Genomic DNA, 7,978 nt, shown 5'->3' with positions numbered 1-7,978 from the left:
CAAGGTAAGGCAGAAAAATAACGAGATGCTCAGGGAATTCGTATCTCGGTTCCAAGCGGAGAGAATGGATTTTCCTCCGGTCACCGATGACTGCGCTGTTCAAGCTTTCACTTAAGGTCTTAACACTGAGAGCTCCATAGCTTTACGGTGGTTGAAGCAATGTTTAATCGAGTACCCGGCTATCACTTGGGCCGACGTACATAATCGGTGTCAGTCGAAGGTTAGGATCGAAGATGAGCAACTAGGGGCTCCTTAAGGGTCCGTTTATCCTAGCAAGACCATGGATAGGATTAAAAGGAATATTGATCGAGAGTCGAGGTCCAATGGAGATCGATATCAACCATACAACGGAGACCATAGAGGCAGCGGTTCTGGGCGAAGCTTCGCACGAAATGAGAAGAGAAATGATCGAGGTCCAAATTCACGGGGATTTAATGTCGAGGAAGATCGAGTTAAATATCCAAAATCCGAATGAAGGTACGACCCCATTCCAATACTTTCTATTCTTTCGACTAACACTTGCAGGCCATCGACAAGGATCGACACGAAGTTTTGGATCTTAAAGCACGCATTGCACTCTTTTTCCCTTAGATCGGATTTTGTCCCAAATGGGTTTTCCGGCGAGGTTTTTAACGAGGCAACCGTTGTTCGTGCTAACTTAGAGCAATTCGTGACAGCGGGGTCTCGATAGGAAAATGTTGTAAGGGCCAAACGGTCGGATGAACCGTGCCCGTGTAGGTCACTTCGACCCTAACATCAAGCATGCGCGCATGTACAATCATCTATTGGGAGAAGTATTTGTCCTTGCCGATATCCCCTGCCTTTAGAAAAATTTCATATTTTATATTCTTGATCTATTGTATAAACATGCTTAAGGGCCGACCACGACGGAAATTCGAACAACTGACCCTATGCTTGAGGACTGCCGTCCCAAAAACAAACAGAATCAAACTACTAACATTTCGAGACCATAAGACCTTGAAGGCAATCCTCGACTTTACGGGCCACGACCACCCCACTCGGGACTGACACTTCGGGCAAGCTTGAAGTGAAACAGAAGATAAGCCCAAAGGGTAAGTTCCAAACTAAAGAGGCTACGACGAAATTAACGTGGATCGGAGACTCCCAAAATTCGTACCAAATACAAAAGCCCAAGGGCTATCTTAACCCGAGTTTGAGCAAACTCTCACTCGGGGACTATCTATGAAGCCTAGGGGCTAACTTTACTTCGAGTTCGAGAAAATCTTCACTCGATCATAAAAGCCCAAGGTCTATCTTGACCCAAGTGTGAGCATACCTCAAACGCTCGGGGACTACCTACTCGAGCTATCTAAGTTTGAAATAATAAGACCTCAAAGAGGCACCCCCCGATATACATGCCAAGGCCGTCAGACTCGGGGACTAACATTTTGAACAAGTTCGAAATGTTATTGGGAAACAAGTCCAAGAGACATACCCGAAGGCTACGGCCAAACTAAAGACTACGGTCATATAAAATGGCTACGGCCGAAATAATGCGGCTCGAAGACGTCCGACTTCTACCATAAAATAAAGGCCTTCAATTACTTTGAAAAACTGATTAAATGAGGCTACCCTCGGCAAAAGCAAATGATAAAGGGCTTCGATAACATCAGCCTTCAAAGGAGCCTCAAGAGGTATTCGATTATCGTTACACAAACAAAATTACAAATAAGGTTCCGATCGATTGAACCTTCGAAAAACCCAACGGGTACGAAAAAAACACATGCTAAGGCATAGAAAAATTTTCACTAAATTTTTTAGCCGAAAAGAGGGAAAAATTATAGCCGTTTTTAGAGGCCAAATTGGCCCGACCTAAAAGAGCATAAGGGCCGACCTAAAAGAGCCTAAGGGCCGACCTAAAAAGAGCCTAAGGGCCGATCTAAAGAGCCTAAGGGCCATTATACAAAAGCCTACGGGCTAACTTTAATTTGAGTTTGAGCAAGCACTCACTCGATTACCGAGCCCAAGGGATACCCCAGTTCGAGAAGATTCTCACTCGAGGACTATCAATGAAGTCTAAGGGCTAACTTTATTTCGAGTTCTAGCTAGCACTCACTAGATTATCGAGTCCAAGGGCTACCCGAGTTCGAGAAAATTCTCACTTGGGGACTATCTATGAAGCCTAAGGGCTAACTTTATTTCAAGTTCAAGAAAACCCTCACTCGACTATAAAGCCCAAGGGCTACCTTACCTTATCGATTGATTGGCCTATGATCTACTCAAACTCAAGTTCAAATGGTCATTCGAAGTCCTTTGATCAAAAACGGTCGAGGGCTGTACTTATTGTCGAGCGTTACCATCTCAAAACTGTGGACATTCAAAAGAAATTTTATGCTAAGGAACTCTGACCCGCACAAAAGAGTAACGGATTCAGAAGCCATGAAAGGATAAAAGCTTTGTATAAATCTATTTACAAGGGCTATAGGTCACGGTCAAGAATGCCCCACAAGGGTCGATCAACCTCAAAAGCGAACAATAATGAAGAACACGAAACCTAAGTAGCGAGGTCCTTATCGGCAGAAGCATTTTCACCCTCAGGATCTTCTCCACCGCCAGACTCACTAGAATTCTCGGAGTCATCCTCGGGAAAGGCCAGCTTCCAAACTTTTGTTTCCTCAGTCGCTTACGCCATGATGATGATGTCGTAACAGATCGGGGTAAGGATCAAGGGCTCAATTCGTTTCTTATCATCATACTCTAAGAAACGCGGTGACTATGTGTATACGGTTAAAATCGGGTATGCCCAATTTCCTGGGCTCGAGGGGACGCCTTGAGCCCGAGTTGAAGATGGATCGAGTTCGAGCTCGATGGACTAGGCTCGAGCTCGAAGGAAGAATACAAGGTTCGAAGAACTAAGTGTCCGATGAACATCGAAGCCTAATGTGATTGGCCTCGAGATAATGTCGTTGTAGATTTTATAACAGAATGATCAAGATTCCTGCCACGTCCCCAAGATCATGGCGTAAATCCCGGAATAGATTTGTACGAATCCGTACTAGGAGGTTAGACAGTTGTCCCAATAAGATTCTTTGCTGTAAATAAAAATGTATCTTATTTAGGGTCCCCTATTATATAAAGGGGACCCCAATCATATGTAAACATCATCTAATCATAGGCAAAGAATATACTCTCTACTTTTCGCTCATTGTTCATCAGAATTGTCCTTTAACTTTATTGTTCTTGCTTTATTGTTCTTGATTCATCTCGAGGTCACTGAGCTCGAGGTCGATACTGCTTAAGTAACACTGGTTTGTTTCACCTATTTCCTTCATCTATACTTTATACTTCTTGATTATTAATTGGTATTGAACTAAATCATATATCTTTAAAACTACATATCAAATTTAATTGTTACTCGTATTTTCGAGGTATACAGAGATGCAGGCTGCGGCCTTCATGCAGGGGCAGATTTAGGGGGCGCAAGGGTGTTCACCCGAACACCCTTCGCCGAAAAATTACATTGTATATATAAGGCAAAATCTGTTTTTTACCTCTATATATTAAGTTTTGAACACCCTTAACACAATCCAAAAGTGTAGTTTTGTGGTCAAGGGGGTTCAAAATCTACATAAGGTCATGGGTTCAATTCCCACTAGCTAAAAAAAAATTTTTTGAACCCCGTTCGTAGAGATCTTGCGTCCGCCACTGCCTTCATGTCCACAGTGCCACAGGGAATAGCTGCTTCATTGATATGAGCAAGAACAAAGAGGAAGGAAAGGCAGAGAGCAACTGAGTAGCAAACGTTCTTCATGATTTGTTTGGAATATGTGTTTAATTTGGAAATATGGAGTGGTGATTGTAATGTACTAAGAGAAGTTTGGATTTATAGCTGTTTGGTTTGCTCTTGGAAGTCAGTGGGAGAAGATTATTATATATATTGAAAGAGAGAATGGAGCATTTGGTTCTTGGGAGTTGGGAATGAGCTTCCCAAAAGGGTTTGCTGATTGAGCTTTGTAGGAGTTATTTTCTTGGATCGTGAACTTTTGTACTTTAAGGGGAATTCATGTTATCAGTCTTTTCTTGGATTGCCCGCCATATAGTACTCCCCCAAATTTAATTTATTATCGCGATCCAAAATTTAATCGGTCGTGATAGCACCTAACCCAAACCGTTAGATAAGTCAGATAATAGTCGATACAACTATAATGATGTAAGAAAGATCAATAAATGAAATAACTGAAATTGTATACAAAAAATCCCAATGACTGGTAGTACAAATCATGAGCTTCTAAGATTTAGAATTTACAATGCTGGTACGAAATAAATACATCATTTGTTCGCAATATACATAAACAGATTTGCAAATCTAAAGCTACCAAGGACAAGTGGAGTTATAACCGGAAGGCAGGTACATCTTCAATGCCAACTTCCACCGTACACAACAACATCAACTCCAAGATCTGCACACAAGGTTCAGAAGTGTAGTATGAGTACAATCGACCTCATATACTCAATAAGTATCCTAACTAACCTCGGCGAGGTAATAAAAGAAAGAACTATAAATGATACTCGCTGATCACCTGTGCAGTTCATAAATTTAATAAGTATAGAGCAGTTATATGATCAAATATGGATACCACACACGTAAAAACCATTGTGGTACTTATAATTCTTTATTTTAAAGTGTTCTACTCAGTCAACAATCTAGCATATAAATAAGATATGCAAGTAAATCAAGTAAACAGTCAAGGAAATTACAAGTAAAGATGAAATGCAATAACCAAATATCAGTCCGTTACGGTGCGCAACCCGATCCATATAAAAATATGCCAATAAGGCTTGTTGCGGAGAGCAACCCTATCCAAATAACAATAGCCAGCTCTCCCAGAGGTCACATCAACCAGAAATCCGTCGGTTTTTCACAATCCGCGTGTACACTATCAAGAGAGAAACATGAGAGGGTGACCCTAGGGGGATGGATCCATATCCACAAATAAGCACGGTCAATTAACGTATTATAAACCCGACGTGGTCACAGGCTCAATATCATAATCCGCCGGCGTGGTCACATGCTCAATATAACGGATCCGCCTGTGTAGTCACATGCTATATTACAATCCGCCAGGCATGGTCACAGGCATAACAACACATCCGCCCGGCGTGCTCACGTTTATAACAATACACTCCGCTCGGAGTGGTCACAGGCATAACAATACAATCCGTCCAATGTATTCACATGCATCCAGTCCAAATCATATCGCACATAAGCAAATATACAATAATACATGCATATGATGAACGAATATCAGATTTCATGCTCCTGGACTAGTATAATGACATGCTAAAGTGCATGTATGTGCAAAGTGTGCTATCATAGCTCAAATCGGCAATTTCATCACAGAAATATCAGTTATCAAGTTCATTTGGGAAATTAGACTCTATGCAATCCTCAAACATGGATTAAATAGTTCACTAAAAGGTTACAAGTATGAGATACATCACAGCTTAAAGCTTAACAGTCAATTCTAGATATACTATAGTCTAAGCACTACCCAAATATGGATATATCCCCCGGTGCTCGCACACGGGCTCAAACCCCACACATGTACGCACCTATAGCATGTAGCTATCACAAATAACTCAGGAAACAAGTGCCTCAACCAAGTTTAGATAAGATACTTACCTCAAGCAAGTCAAATCAAATACCGAGGAAGCCAAACAATACTCTAGAAATACATTCTACACAAATCAACCTCCAAACGGCTCGAAACTAGCAAAAATTAACTCAAAACATCAAATAATGCCTTAGGAAAACAAACCCAAACGATAAAGGTCGAATCTTTAATCAAATACTCAAAGTCAACAAAAAAGTCAAATCCAAAACCGTATCTAGGAACCCGATAAAACTTACAAATTTCGATAATCCGTTCAATTACGAGTCCAACCATACTAATTTCACTCAAATTCAACTCTGAATCAATGTTCAAAGCTCAAATATTCACTTTAGGAAATTTAGACAACCCCAAATTTCTCTTTTAAAATCACTGATTAATTACCAAAAATCGAAGACGGAATCACGAAATATAACCAAAACCAAGTAAAAAAATACTTATCTCAATCCACGTGGTTCAATTGCTTCCAAAATCATCCAAATCTGAACTTCATAGCTCAAAATATGATAAAATGAATAAACCCTTGAATTATATAGAATCTGCCCAGTATTTCCGCATATGTGGTCACATTGTCGCATTTGCGACCACCGCTTCTGCTGTACAAATCTCGCACCTGTGAGTCACCCCGCCGCCCAGGCATCCGACGCGCCTGCGGAAAGATCATTGTAGATGCGCAAAACTCAACTCCCAGCCGACTCGCCTCTACGGGCACAGGTCCACATTTGCGGACTCGCAGATACGGTAATAACTTCGCAAATGCTCTCCCAGCTAGCCTACACCATACATCGCATCTACGCTCAAATAGCCTCACCTGCGACACCACCTCTACGGTCATCTCACCGCAGATGAAAAAACATAAGAGGCCTGAATCATCAACAATGCAATAAACCAAAAACATGGTCCGCAACTCATCCAAAACACAGTCGAGGCCCCTGGGACCCCATCCAAATGTGCCAAAAAGTCTCAAAACCTAACGCGGACCCACCTGAGGCCTCAAATTATACATAACAACATAAAAACCACAAATCGCATATCAAATCAAACTTAATGGACTTTTGAACTTTTAACTTCCAAAACTCGTGCCGAACCATATCAAATCAACCCGGAATGACTTCAAATTTTTCACACAAGATCCAAATAACACAATAGACATATTCCAACTCCCAAAATAATAATCCGAACTCGGTTTCACCAAAGTCAACTCCCAGTCAAACCTATGAACTTTCTAAACCTTTAAATTGCCAACTTTCGCCAAATAGTGTCGAAACCTTCTAAAAGCATCCAAATGCAAATCCGCGCATACGCCAAAGTCCAAAATCACAATCCGGACCTAATGGAGCCGTCAATACTCCAATCCGAGGTTAAATACATAAAAGTCAAACTTGGTCAACTCTTCCAACTTAAAGCTTCCTAGTTGAGAATTATTCTTCCAAATCAATCCCGAATCACCTGAAAATAAATACCGACAATTCACACAAGTCATAATACATCATAAGAATCTACTCAAGACTTCAAATAGCCGAATGGAATGCAAAATGCTCAAAACGACCGTGTGGGTCGTTACATTCTCCCCCACTTAAACATACATTCGTCCTCGAAAGTGCCAAGATTCGTTCCAAAGCCATCAAATCACTGTGTAAACTCACCGTACATATACCCGTGGGTAAATCCCACATTGCCCCAATCCTTGTAAGCCTGAAAACACAACCTAACTGAAGATCTTTACTTCAACCTTAGTCCATAAACCTTAGAATCAAATCCCCAATCTCCAGAGTCCATTACAAGATTTGATTCTCACATCTATGCACCTTATAAGCTCGAACAATCTGAATCACACCATAACCATGAGCCAAAAGGTAATCACATGATATACCACATAGCTAAGATACTCATAGCAATAACTCCCAACCATAATAGCTGCTCAATAACAAACCTGGTACCGATAACAAACCTCATATCAAATAAAACGTTGTTTTGAACCTTAGCACAATGCCAATGATGATAGGAACAAGCCAAAACTCTTAACCACCCATCAAATCAACAGGTCGTGGAGCTCTCTCATCTGACAAGAACTATAGCCAAATTCTAAGATGATTAGTGACATTATTCTTCCAAACCAACCGAGAATCAGACTCGATAGCACCCATTATAGGTCCAATGACCTCATCTCATAATATACAAGCTTCCCTACTGACATGCTACACCAATACATATCAAGGACACAAACCGTGTAATCTGTGCACCCATACGCAACAACCCAAATGTACCCAAAAGTGGAAAATGACTCTAATGCGAGAATCGTTCTGCAAGCTCAACAGATACCACCATGTTGGCCCAAGTAAAGG

The sequence above is a fragment of the Nicotiana attenuata genome, unplaced genomic scaffold, assembly GCF_001879085.1.
Source record: "Nicotiana attenuata strain UT unplaced genomic scaffold, NIATTr2, whole genome shotgun sequence".
NCBI classification, from domain to species: domain Eukaryota; kingdom Viridiplantae; phylum Streptophyta; class Magnoliopsida; order Solanales; family Solanaceae; genus Nicotiana; species Nicotiana attenuata.
Note: the sequence above shows the minus strand (reverse complement) of the source record.